Genomic DNA, 14,741 nt, shown 5'->3' on the forward strand with positions numbered 1-14,741 from the left:
TATCTCTAAGCTACATTTATAAAGTGCAGCTTCTCAGGATTGCCATGACTGAATAATTTCCCTTCCTTTCTATTCTTGCCACTTCCACACTTTGGACTTTTTTCTTCTTAATGTACAGGTGCAGCCACAATGTTGTGACTGTATGTAAGGATTGCCAGACAGCCGCATGGGACTGAGCCCCAACTTCCTTGCTTCAGTGTGATGGCTTGTTGTTGGGTGGGTCGCTCAGATGTTTTAAGCTATGCCCAAGTAGCAAGTTATTCAGACTGAGAAACCAGGCTTGCTTTATAGGGCCACATAGTATGTCATAAAAAAGCAAAGGCAGCCATGTTGTCCTATGGAAAAAAAAAATCTACCAAAATCCATATACAGTGGTACCTTAGTTCTTGAACTTAATCCATTCTGGGAGTCCGCCTGACTCCCTAAACTGTTCAAAAACCAAGGTGCGGCTTTTGATTGGCTGCAAGAGCTTCCTGCACTCAAGCAGAAGCCACGTTGGACATTCGGCTTCCGAAAGATGTTCGCAAACTGGAACACTTCCGGGTTTGTGGCATTCAGGAGCAGATTTGTTCAGGAATCAAGCCATTCAGGAACCAAGGTACCACTGTATGGTCAATACTTTTATGAGGTCAACCAAAATATCACAAAGCAGTCTGCAAATTTTTAAGTTCTCCAGAACTCTTTATCTAGCAGAGTGATGGGGGAATTCTTTTTGAGTGGTGGGTGTTGATGTTGAATCCATGGAGTCTGCATCTGGTGACAGTCTTAACTTGGAATCAGGGAGGAGGTAGCAGACATTTAAATGAGATTCTTTTGGATGCTGTGCTGGTAGGAATGGACACATTTATCCATTTAGGCTCTCTGTTTTTCATCTTTTCAATCTTACATTTAATTGTTCCCATTTTCACATCTGCTATCATTTTTTTTATTTAAAAAATGCATGAAAATTCATAATATGATTTGCATGCATTTAACCCAATATGCACATTTTTGCAAGCAATTTCCCCTAATATGTATTTTGGACAACTTGCACCTAATATATGCTTTTGGCATGCACTTTGGGGTTGGAGAAGCACAAAATGTGGATAGGTGCAGATTTTAAAACTATAATATTTTATTAAATTTGTAGAAAAGTAACATTGATCAATTCCAACAAAGCCTGCAGAATGTTACATGCTTTTTTGAATCACACATAAGAAGGGGGGAAATATGAGTTGAGCCTACTGAGCTGAGGCGGGGATCCTGATTTCTAACCTTCCTTTCACATTGCAGGACAGATTACTGGTGTGATTGAAATTTAGCATGGCATGGTGGTATATAGGTACTGCAGTGTGAGAGGAACATTACAGAATGAGACAGAAGCACTAGTAACAGAATAAGCCCACACTTTTGAATGCAGCCTAAGTCCTCCATGTAGGCTAGCAAGAAGCAGTATCACAGTAAAGGACACATTGCAGACAGGGCAAAAGTAACTGAAGACAGACTGGAGTAGGGTTAGTGAGGAGTGTTCTGGGGAGAGGAGATGTGGGTTAAGGGCAGCTCAGGGGGCTGGATAGGGGTTCTGGGGGGTTGCATGTGGTTTCTCTGCCTAAGGCTCCCTATCTCTATCCATCAGTTCCATGCAACTACTTTGAAACAGGACAGGAGTAACTTTCTGAAGTGTGCAGGCCTCAAGAAAGCCTTGCTGAGCTTTGTTCTTATTGCCATCCCCGGAAGTTATCCTGGTAGAGGATATCACAGGTAGAACAACTGCAAAATCACTCCATCAGCCAGGAGCAGGAGGCAATATGGAATACTGAACCCATTCAATCTTTTTGATAAACCATCAGGAAACCTCACCATTGACTTCTGTTGCCAGCAGAAAGATTTCAAATATCAAATCATTGCACCTCTCAAACAATAAAAAGTACCATATGCATCAGATCTAAGTTTCAAAATTGCTGATACTTTGCATTCATTCCAGAGATCTTTAATTCAAGCCTGGAGCATTAATGCAGTACAACATGTTATTCTTGTGAGGTAATGTCTTTTCAGAAGATGGCTTTTTTTTAAGCATACAGATCCTCAGATCTTCAAGTTAATGCATCCTACCGCAATCTCTGTGTACTAAAGAGATGAAGTCTCTGCCAAGTACAATATGGTCTCTGTCCTCTACTCCCAGTACCCTTCTGCTGTTCATTTCCCTGTCCAGGCTTTGGATATGAATGGCCAGAGGAGAAAATATGATAAAAATAAGCAGAATAGATCTTGTTCTAGGGTACACCAACACTTAACCTTCCCCCACCCCAAAATGGGAAAGAAGCAGACTTGTGTAATGCCCACCCATTTGCCACTCTTTTTACTGCAGTTGGACACCATTCTTTACAATTTTCTTCCAGGCAAGCCCCATTGAAGTGAATGGGAGGTGCGCAAGAAAGCATTTTAGCTGCTTTTGCATAACCCCCATTCATTCCAAACGGAAGTTCCAGATGGAGCATGTAATACTTTATAGTGTTACTGGATATTAATTCATTTCCCTCTCCCTAAGCTGCTGCTTGTCACTGACAGATGCAAAATTTGTTAGCAAGCACAAAACAGTATGGATATCCAACAGACACTAACATTCACCTCAAACGTGTTTAAAGTGCTACAAAGCTAATAGCAGATTGTAGCAGATCTAGTTCAACTCAGCATCAATTAAAAGGTTGCAGATGGTCCTGATGCAGTTTGAAAATTGCTAATAATGTATGTGTGTTTCTGAGAGCAAAGTTGATTTAGGCAAGCAAAACGTCACGGATAGGGTTGCATCACATTGTTATGGGGGTTGTTTTTCTCAGTGAGATGTACTATGTTGGCAGATCCAAAACTTTCTTAAGAACTGTGTCCCTGGGAGCAGTGAATTGCCTTTTGTTGCAGAATTGGGAATGACTGAGAGGGGTCAAGCTGGGAATTCTATTATGTGTTCCGATGACCTGAAAACTCCTGTTCCAATGCAGGAAGCTGCTAGTGCACACTATCATAAGTCGCAGTAGCAACCAGAGGGGCTATGCAGATGGCTGCATTGCTCTCCTGAATTCTCTCCTGTCTGCACTTTGGTGAACTCCCAGCTGCCCTGGCTCTTCCCTTCAGTAACTGGTGGAGACTCGTGGTGTTGAGAAGTCAGGAGACCAATGCAGCCCCACCAGCTGCTACTGATGACTCATCTTGGTTATCAGCATAGCTTCAGTTGACAGATTGGTCAGGGGAAATCGGACATGTACAGGACTATTTGTGTGCACAAGTCCTCATTCAGCTGATGTTATGCGTGAGAAGAGCCTGCTCTGTTAATGTATCTGGCCTTAGCCGGAGTGAATCATGGAAGTACACTGCATGATGAAAGAGAATGCTATTATAACAAGGCCCTATAAAACCAAAGGCATTCAAATTTAGCTTTGAAAGGCTGAAAATATCTCAAACAATTCTATATTCTACTCACATGCATTTTGTAGCTTTCTATAGTGCTGTAAGGAACTAGTCCTGCTATAACATAGTGCAAGGGAAGAGCTACGATAACTAGACGTTTTTATGGTTTAATGTACCATGTGGCTGGGAAAATGTTTCATAAACTAGCGGATGTCTGATGCATTTGACATAGATTTGTTTTTGAAGTTAGGTTAATATTAAAAAAGCAGCTTTTATCTTTTTTGATTACTCTTTTCTGCATGTAATCAGAGCTAATTTTTGTTCTGGGCCTGATAGTAAAGTAGAGATTTCCAGTCTTTTCTCTGGCAACTGTACAAACATCTACAAATCTGTCTGCCATGGAAATAAAAGGAAAGAAGAGGAGATTTTTTTTTTTACAGACTTTTCATTTTTATTGTGGTGGGTAATCCCCCCCCTCCGAATTACAAAGTTTTGGGATTCTTATTACTAAAATAAATATTTTTTTCCTTGTTGAGTGCTATTAAGGTAGCACCATTTTATATTAAAAGTAGCATTATTTTCCCTTTTTAACCTCTGTTCCCAATATTGCAGTACCGTATTATACTATCACAAAATAGTATACCGGTAGATAGTGAAATAATGTACTAAGTCTAGAATCTGCACTCATGATTATCTTTAGGAGGGTCCCCTCATATATTTCAGTGGGATGTGGAGTCCAACCAATGAATGTTCCCACTGATGTCATTCTGATAACTCCACATGTTTAAAATTATGCACAGCTCAAGTACTTTCTAGTATGGACACATTAGGCTTATTGTTTCCTTTATTAATGGAGTCCGAGAAAAATGTGTGCTTTGTTTTATATGTAACTTTGGAGTGGCTAGATCACTTCCAGACAAACCATGTTGCTATTAGTGAAAGAGAATGATTGTAGGGCTGATCTCCCTTCCACTTTGAAATCTAACCCAATGTTGCTTTCATTCTGGTCAGTTTCATATTCACTAAAGTTTCTTAAGTAATGCTATTGGCAATTAACCTGTACAAGAACTGAACTTGCTCATTAAAAGATAGCACTCAGCAAGCTGGTGGCTGTCTTTTGCAAACCAGTTACACATTTACTGCACAGCTTAGGCCCTTTCAAATGTAAAATTATTTGAAACTACCTCCTGAAAACACCTGCTAGAGCCCAGCACAGAAAACATTGAAGCAAAAACCCAAAACAAAAATAAACAAAATCAGTTTAATGGAGATAAGTGTTTGCCAGTATATTGTGACCTTTGAACCTCTGCAGCTGGGAAATCTACTTTTTGTTTACTGCTATCAATTTTTATCTTTGTAAGCATTTCAGAATGGCTTTTAGCTCTTTATTTCCCCCTCTATAATGGAAGGTGGGATATGAATTTTTAAAATACAAATAAAGAAATGGAAGGTTGCATTAATGCAGTTGCTCTGGAGTGGTGAATTGTCTTCAAGACCCTGGGTAGGTTGGTCACTCTTCATCTTATTAGTTCCTGGTATTGCACTGTTTTCCCAGTAGTGATGTATGGAAGTGAGAGCTGGACCATAAAGAAGGCTGATCGCCAAAGAATTGATGCTTTTGAATTATGATGCTGGAGTAGACTCTTGAGAGTCCCATGGACTGCAAGAAGATCAAACCCTATCCATTCTGAAGGAAATCAGCCCTGAGTGCTCACTGGAAGGACAGATCCTGAAGCTGAGGCTCCAATACTTTGGCCACCTCATGAGAAGAGAAGACTCCCTAGAAAAGACCCTGATGTTGGGAAAGATTGAGGGCACAAGGAGAAGGGGACAACAGAGGACGAGATGGTTGGACAGTGTTCTCGAAGCTACCAACATGAGTTTGACCAAACTGCGGGAGGCATTGGAAGACAGGAGTGCCTGGCGTGCTCTGGTCCATGGGGTCACAAAGAGTCGGACACGACTAAACGACTAAACAACAACAAATTGCACTGTTGATACCAAGTTGCACCCAAAATGAAAATTTGAGATTGATGTTTGGCGGTACAATCGGGTATGTGTGTGTGCATGTGCAAGAAATTGTGAAGAAATTTGGGTGGAAAAATAAGTTCAATAATACTGTTGGAATTTCTTAAGAGGTTCTGAACATCTAATGCATAAACTCTCTCTCTCTCTCTCTCTCTCTCTCTCTCTCTCTCTCTCTCTCTCTCTCTCTCTCTGTGTGTGTGTGTGTGTGAATTGCATTAAAATTCAGATGAGTTGGACAATAATCTGAACTTAATTTCCACTTCAGTGCTATATTTAAGGTGAATATTTTCTTCCTACATTTTAAATACAGCCACCACTCTGTAAATGCTGCATAAATAGTTTATGGAGAAAACATGACATCATATGTCTTGCTTTCAGTCTATAGAAGGTCAATTGCAATAAGAAGAAGAAATAATTGTGTTAATCACAGAAATATGTTTTGAATGCTTCCAATAAACAAACTCTGGGAAGCCCTCATGGTAACATTCATTTACCTACTTAAAATTCCTTTGCTTTTATGAAAGTCTCTGGCAGATATTTTAGTTCGTAAAAGGCAGCCCAGACACTAATAAGTCCCATTTTAATGAAGGGGTTCCCAAGTCTACTTAAATTGGGTAATATAATGTAAATTTAGTTTGGAAGAATTCCAAATGTCCTTCTGTAACACAACCTTGCCTGACAATGTCGCAGCCACTACCTCCAGCATGTAATTCATTTTGCCCCTTTTCTTCAATAGCCTCAGAGGCTCTTATATATGCACACACATTTTTCGGAAGGATGGTGTATTTAATATCTGCCCATGAACTAGTAGGTCTGGAAATACCTTGCCTCAAATGCCTCTGCACCCTTGAGAATTGTGATTGCCTCATTCTCTCTGCATAAAATTTGCACATGGTGTGGAAATGAAATGACAGTGGTGTGATACTTAGCTTCCCTGGGCTGTGAAATTGATGAGGTGAAGGACAATGCTAATCCATGATCCAAAAATAATCATGTGCAATTTACAAGGAACGGGGGGTAATTTATACAATGATATTTTTTGCAGCAATTCTGTGTGGATTGACACTTTGCCTCCTGCATCTTTTGCATTACAAACTCCATTGAACTGCTTGCAGAAATATAATACAATTGCTGAAATCTTGGCAATGTTCTCTGCTTTGCTATTTGTTGCAAGCAGGAGCAATAGCAAATGGTCATCTAGGTCCCATCCCCATATAAATTTCTAGAATTTGCCAGGAAGCCTACCTGTGTCTGTGCTGATCACCTTGCTGGACTGAAAGATGCAAGCATGATGCAGCAGAATGAGAGGGAGGCATTCTGAAGTAGTAGAATGGAATGCACCACTTTGGCCTGAAGGTGATGATAGATAAACAGAGTCCTTTGGTAAAAAAAAGAGCTGCTGGTACTCATATTCTGATCAAAGTGTTGGCACATCATATAGGAGAGAGAGAGAAATGCCAGTACTCCATATTAGTGGATACCATTGCAATAATAAAAATAAAAATACTGGATATACATCTTTTGAATTGTCTCTCATGCCATAGACTTTTTGGCTTCATCAGGATTTGACATGATTTGGCAGCCCCAAAAGCAAGAGGAGGAGGAGGAGGAGGAGGTGGAGGGAAAAGATTCTGCAGCAGCTTGAAAACAGTGCTGATGGTGACAAGTACAGGTCAAAACAGAAATTGCTGCCTTCTTACATCCATAACCTTAACTGAAGCCAAGATGCCTCCCATGCTTGTAGAATGATCTGGCTATATAGCAATACGCATATCACATACCATATGATACAACACACTAATAAATACAGTGGTCCCTCGACTTATGAAATACTCAGCATCCGAATTTTTCGACTTATGAACGAAAAAAGTGGCCGCAAGCCAACAAATTTTTCGACATCTGAATGGAAATCTGTTGGCATTTTAGATGCGGTTTATTCGACTTACGAATTTTAGATGCAGTTTCCTCGACTTACTAATTTTTCTTTTAAAGCTGCTTCAATGCATTCCTATGGGGAAAACGCTTTTTCGACTTACGAACTTTTCGACCTACGAATGTGCTTCAGAATGGATTAAATCCGTAAGTCGAGGGACCACTGTATTGATTGCATTCTGCATGCAAAACCACTTTCTCCCTACAGGGATACATTCTTGCTTGCCATTTCCAATCGCCATCCTCCATTCCAAAGATAGTGTGGCATACCTCATTTTCAATTTACATTCTTTACTTATTTTTTTAATATTTATTCTATCGTTTTGCCCGCCACTGCATTTCCTATTTCTCCCAGTCTACAGCTGCCTCAGAAGTGTGAAGCAAGAATTCCCTTAATGTAACACTCCATCCCACGTGTGGCTTAGTTTGCTTTCTGCTGATCACAGTTACGAAACAGATGTCAGGTTCCAAGGTTCAAGGGAATGAGGTTAAAGCATTTCCATTTTTAGACTTGAAACAATTGGGGAGTGTTTGGCTCGGCGTGTTCCAAAGTTCAACTTTCTATCATGGAAGTACATTAAAACATATTTATCTCCCCTCCCTCCCTATACCATATGTATGAAATGTATTCATAGAAGCTTGCAGCATGTGTGGAGGACTTGTAAGTTCTAAGGTGTAGAAGTAAATCACAGCTTTCTCACTGTAGGCTGTTTTGTCAAACATCTGATCTTCAAACCAAGTGCTAATGCTAGAACTGGCTAATAACCAAAACACTCATAGTCAAATTAAGTGTTCCCATCTGAGGTGATAAAGGGAGAATACATAATTGTAAAACGTGGCTTATGTAAAACAATTCTTTGACATCTGGTCACAACAGCTGGCTTTGTAAATTGATACAACAAAGTAAATCCAATAAATTCCCTCCAGGTAGTTTGGGAGACTCCCCTCCTTATGAAACTCATTTTCAGGTTCACTTTTGAACCCTTTATCCAATTAATACCATGCCATCATTGAGAATTGAAGAATTTATTTCCTTCTCAGTTACCAGAAAGCAGTAGATAGCAATAAATGACTTACACCTGTGTGCTTGACAGCAGAAAATGAATCCCAGCAAGGAGCATGATGGTGTTATATCACCTGTTCCATGCTCACTATAAACTATATTTACAGTTTGAGTTCTGTATGTGTTTATGATCCAGGAAACTGTAGATGATTTCCCCCCCCCCAAGGGCAGTTGCTACTCCATGCAGGTCTGATCGATAAAAGGCAAACAACCCACAAGGAGATTGTTCTACAAGTCACAAATGATCTTAGAAACTTCTGCTTTAAATTGTTGCTGCTGCTGAGATTGCTTATATAACTAAACAAAAATATTTTTGTGGAAACATGGAGACACATCAAATCGGCATTTGCTCACACAGTGGGATTTCGGCCTCCCCTTGAACTCCCCAGGTACTCCTCAATCTGATCCACAAGGTTGGTGGTAGTGATGGGTGAATCCATACATCTCGGTTTCTCTCCATTTTTCATTTTCCCAGTCTTAAATTCAGTTCTCCACATTTCCAATCACTTTGCAATTATTATTTTGTTTAATAAACCACCTCCTCTTGAAAATATATCAGCAGTTTCCCTGGGACAATTTTGCCTAATAAGCACTTTTTGCAAAAAAAGTCCTCTAACATGTATTTTTATAAGCTATTTTCACTAGAAGTGTGAAGGGGGATTCTAAGTGTGTTCAGGTGCTTCACACACATACCTTCAGCACACACACACACAATACATACATACATACACACAGAGATTTGAGAGATCTGTTATAAGCTTTCCCCCATTTTTATGGGGTCCAAGTTCCCATTAAATCTCAATGACAGTCAAATAAGGAAGGCACAACCCTATCATGAACTGAGAAATCCTGCGTCCAACTGTATATAGACAAATGCCCACTGGCAATGCTTGTTTCTTTCACTGTTCAATATTTGTTTTGTTTTTGACATAGATACTATTTATTTCATGGGACACATTTCAATGGTTTGCAACACAAAGATCTGTTTAGGGAGTTTTGATTGAATAAATGAAATGCTTGTTACCTCAGGTAACAAGTGGTTTGGTAAATTATATCAGAGCGTCAGTGTGTTTTTTAAACAATTTTACCACAATGTTTGGTGTACTTTTGATAAAGCGTGTTCTCCTTCATGGAGAGCCACGTGTTGCGGTGGGGGCTAGCAAGCCACCCCTCTGCTGCTGGGCGGGTTAGTTTGGATGGCCACTACTGTGATTGGGCATCTGGGCTGTCGTTGGGGAGATTCCTATGTTGCAATTTGTTGATGGACAGCCCAGAGCCTATAAATGACCCTGCACTCAGCGTCGGAGCCCTCCTGGCTTCGTGCATCGGATCAGACTGCTGAGCTGACGGATCGCTGAGCCAAGATTTCTCAGACGGTTGTATTGTGTCTCGTTGGCCTTTACCCATCGTGGGTGATTTGGTTTAGCCTTAACTTTAGTTAAACTCCTTTAGCCTTAACTTTGGTTAAATTCCTATTCTCCGCTCCCTCGACCACCCTCCCCACTCCCTCCCCATCCTTCCCCCTCCCCCATACCCAGCCGCTGCCCGGGGTTGCCCGGCGCGGCGGTTCACTAGCCTCCACCACCCACTCTGGTTCACAGGAGCCGCGCTGTGCGGATTGTGGCGAGGCGCCGGGCTCGGCCTCTGTGTGTGGAGGACTTCCTCAGGGAGCTCCTGCTGCCTGCGGGCCACCGGCGCTGCTTCCCATCGCCATTTCGAGGGGATTCCTCTTCCCCTTAGAGCGGGCTCCTCGCCGCCTTTGGGGAGCCGTTTTTTCTCCCGCCTGGATCCTGGCCCCTCTCCGCTCCAGGTCCTCCCCCTTGCTCCAGAGGAGGACCGCAAAGCCGCTGCCGGTGATCCCGGAGCGGTGGTTCTCCCGGCGCTTCCTCCTCCGCTTTGGTCGCGGCGAGGCGCCGCGTTCAGCCTCCTCGTGTGGAGGATTGGTGGGGGAGGGCCCCGCGGCTCGCGGCCCTCCGGCGCTGTTGCTCGCCGCCGCAGTAATCGGGGGGGCATCGGGGCGGAGCGGTCTGCTCTTCTGCGCTGCTCGCCTGCCGCTCTCCCGCTTTGCCGCCCAAAAAAACGCCCCCTCTGCAGCGAGCGCCGTTGCTGTGGGAGCGACCGTTTTGTGCCGCGTCCCAGCCTTCCTGGTCGCTGGGACGCATTTACTGCCCAAGTAAAGGCTTGGCGCTTGCTAGCGCCAGCGAGCCTGCGGCCCGGCCATTGTTTTTCCGGCCGTCTCCGCTACCTGCCATCTCTCCGGCAGCGGGAGCGATCGCGGCGCGCTGCCTCCGGCTCCCTAGGGGGCAGCTGCCTTAGCCAGCTACCCACCGCGGCAGCTGTTGCCAGCCAGCGGTGTGCTGGCTCACACACCCCCGTACATAAGCACCTCCCTCCCCCCTACCCACACACTTGCCTCCACACTAGTAAAAATAAATAAAATAAAATAAATAATAACATTAATATAAATAAATAAATAAATACCACCTGGGTCTTCGGGAGTTCCGGGGGTCCTGGGAAGCAGCCCAGCGCCATTTGTCTTCTCCTTCCTGTGTAGCTGCCATCCTTCGCAAGAGCTCCACCTGGCGTTTGTTTTTCCTGAGCATTTTCAGGTTGTGTGCCCTCTAGTGGCCAGCCAGTTCATTGCATTGAGTTTAGTTAATTTCAATCTTGGTTCCTCCTGCTGCCCCAGTGGCCAGTTGTGCTACTGCACCCAATTTAATTTTTAATTCCCCCTGCTGTTGCCCCTAGTGGCCTGTGGGGTTACTGCAGGTAAATTATTCATTTACCTAATTTCCCCCCCCCCGGGGGACTGAGTGGGTTATTGTTAAATAACAACAACAACAACAACAACAACAACAACAATAATAATAATAAATAAATACATTTTAATAATAATAATAATAATAATAAAATAATAATAAATAATAGTTATTGGAGATTGACTGGCCGCTGGTGTGTCACTTGATCTGTTTGTCTCACGTTCTGCAGCTAAGTATGGCGCCAAAGAAGTCCAGCACAGCTGCCTCTTAGCCAGGAAAGAGGGTCATCAAGGGTCCATCCCAGGCCTTGCGCTCTCCATCTCCTGCGCATGACCATGGGGCGCATTCAGTCTTTTGTGTCCAGCCTGGCCAGTGATCCCGAAGCCTTGGCCCGCTTCACATCTGATGTGAATGGCATCATCCAGCACTCTACTTCCAGCAGTCCAGCGCCCAAGCAGGAACTTCCGTAGTGGCTGGGGCTGCCTCGCTGAATTCCTCCGTGTCTGGTGACAAGGGAGAGGGCGTGCGGGTCGTCTGGGGTTCTGTTTTCGGATTCCCAGTTTTCCCCGGATCCCGGTCTCTGCATCAGGGCTGGGGTTCGGGGGGCAAGGAAGCCGGCCCGCAGACCTACCAGGGGGAGGGGGCCTCGGGCAACCACCCCTAGGACGGTGGTTCTTCCTCGCCTCAGCCACTGGGGCTTTAGGAGCGGATCACTCATGCCTTTCTGTTTTGGGCAGTCCCAGGGACCCTCCCAGCAGGAGCCAGGGTTGGAAACAGCTGGATCCAGAGTTGGAGTCTTCGGCTGAAGACAACGCATCTGTGCAATTGCAGGTTCCCTCCAGTGGGCAGCGCCGCCCAGAGGGTCATGGCAAGAAGCGGGCCAAAAAGAACAGAGCTGACGCTTCCCGGTGTCTTGGCGGATCCAGCTCCTGGCGTCGCCCGGGTTACAGGTAACTTTCAACAGGTTTCAGGGTCGGAGGTCTTCGGCTGAGGACACCCTTCCGGCACCTTCACGGGTATTCGTCTGGCGGAAAACGTCGCCATAAAAAAATGTTGCAGGGGGCACACCAGAAGATGTAGAGGAAACAAGTCTTCCTCATCTTCTGGGTCGTCCCCCACGAGTTCCGACGAGGAGTCGGGGGACTCCTTGAGACTCTATTGGGGTTTTGGCGAATCTGCCTCCGGCCTTCCCAGATGGGCGTGGCAGCGGAGAGCCACTCCCATCGCGTCAGGTATGGAGCCACCCAGGAGTACTTGAATGACGTTCCGGTGCCGGAAGTCAAAGTCTCCACCAACAAGGCTAGGGGACATTATCCCAGGGTCTCACCTTTCCTCTAAATTGCGGAACAGGATTTTGGGAGGGCCGCTATGTGGATATATTTAAACTTGCCCCTCCTGAAGAGGATTTGCCCGGCCAGGAAAAAGGGGTATCTTCCTCTAAAAAACGGGCCAGCTCCGCAAAAGTGGAGAAGACCTTCGAACAGTGGCTCGATTGTTTTCAGGTTTTTGCGGGGGTGGTCGCAGCTGCTTACCCGAAAAGAGCGCTTCACTTGTTGGTCTATCAATCCATAGTTCGCTCGGCCTGTTCAATGGCGGGGGAGGCTGCTGCGATTACTTATGACAAAAAATTTAGAACCAGGGCCAACAAGATCCACTCAGCCCGCTGGGATCGTAGGTATATAGATGTTTGGTCCACCTACGTGGCCCCTCACATCCGGGGAAAGGCCCGGAGCAACAGAAGGCAAAAAGTTGGGGGGTGAAAACCCATCCGCAAGGTCTGCTGTTGGGACTACAACAATGGGTCCTGCCAGCGCACCTCGTGCGGGGTACCCGCATGTGGTGTGAAGAATGTTGTGGGAACCATCCCGCCACGGCATGTTATGGTACTGAGCAGCCCCCCCCTCAGCCGGCAGCTAGCGCCGCAAGATAGTCCAGATATGAATCCGGCATCTACCCCAGTGCGTCTTTCGGCTCGGTTACCCTGGTTACAGCTTTACCCCCAATTGCGAAGCAGCTTCTTGCCTGCGGGAAGGCTTTCCCCATGGTTTCAGGATTCCGGTAGCCTCGGCTCCCGTGGCACGCAATCCTGCTAATCAGAAGGCAGTTAGGAAGATGCCGGACGTGGCCAGGAAAAAAGATCGGGAAGGAGATCGCATTGGGGAGCATGGCCGGCCCCCTTTTTCGACGCTCCTTCTTTTCCTAAGCTGCATCTCTCCCCTTTGGGGGTACGTTCCTAAAAAAGTCCCGGGGAATTCAGTCTCATTCATAGGGAGTGGCCAGGCTTATGGCCGGCCTGCGGACCCCACATCATCATACAAGGGAGTATCATTGTGGCACGATACTTTGAACATGCACAATGACTTCCAAGTTCATTTGGATGCGGCGGGTTTCCCTAGGTTTTGGTTTGTATTGGTAGGACCGCTGGTGTGCCAGGCACTGGCCGGCGGCCTGGCAAGGGAGGCAGTTACGCGGGACTTAACTTTCTCAAGTTTTCCCATTGCAGTGGCAGTCCACTTGTGAACGTGTTGGCCAAGCGGTCTTCCCGCTCCTCTATGATGGAGCGGCTCAGTCCCTGGCTCCAGGGGCGCAGGAGCATCCATGGTATTTCCCGGACCATCTCTGGAACCTGGTGTCAATTGGTTCTGCAGGGAGTAGCCGCGTCCATTGCCCCTTCCACATTGCAGACCTATAGGGAGGCGTGGACGGATTTCTTATCTTTTGATGATCCGGCCATCTCGGCCGACGTCAGGTCCCCCCCCCTTTTCCTTTGCCCAAGTGCTCAAGTGTTTGGTGCACCTTTTCGGGCAGGTCGCGCCCCAAAGACACTCAGGATCCAGGCTGCTGCAATTTCCTTTTCTCTAAAACATTTTAATGAAGGTTAGGTCACCAGGGGAGGGGCCCATTTTTGGTTCATACTGATGGCACTCCCGGCTAGGCATCAATTTGCTAAGGGGATGTGCAAGGCCGTAATGGCCCACGATCACCCGGCTTCTGGGTATGCTCCCCGCTCCTTTCGCATAGGCGCAGCAACTGCTGTGGTTCATTGGGCCTGTCAGCGGCCAGGATCAAGGATCTGGGAATGCGGAAGTCCGAGGTGTACAAGGGCTGCATAAGGAGATAGCGGCGAGATACTGGTTGTAATGTTGCTTGTCTCCATTCTCCTTAGGTTAGCGGTGGTTCGCATTTGGATGGTGGGGCACAGCATTGTCCACTGGGCCGGCGTCAGTGCCAGAGAAACAGGACTCGGACCCAGCCTCGGACTTCCACGCCATGTACATGTGTCCTGGTTTGCTAGGGGGTGCATGTTTGGGGGGGATTTATCCCTTTAATACATATGCGGGTACCTACTGAGGCCCCCCCCATAGCGATTATAGTCCAGTTGGGTGAAAATGACTTGCCCATAGCGGATTGCCTCACATTACGCTCTATAAAGGCAGAAGGCTTTGAAGGAGTGGCGTTGGGTCAAAATCCTCGCTTGTCATAGTGAGTGGTTTTGGCGGCAAGCCTTGCAGGCTTTTTGTGGCGGTTAGGCATTGGTTATAAATTGATTTAGGAGGGGCAGAGTTGGCTGTGGTTGC

Source organism: Lacerta agilis, chromosome 9 (assembly GCF_009819535.1).
Source record: "Lacerta agilis isolate rLacAgi1 chromosome 9, rLacAgi1.pri, whole genome shotgun sequence".
Classification (NCBI taxonomy): Eukaryota; Metazoa; Chordata; class Lepidosauria; order Squamata; family Lacertidae; genus Lacerta; species Lacerta agilis.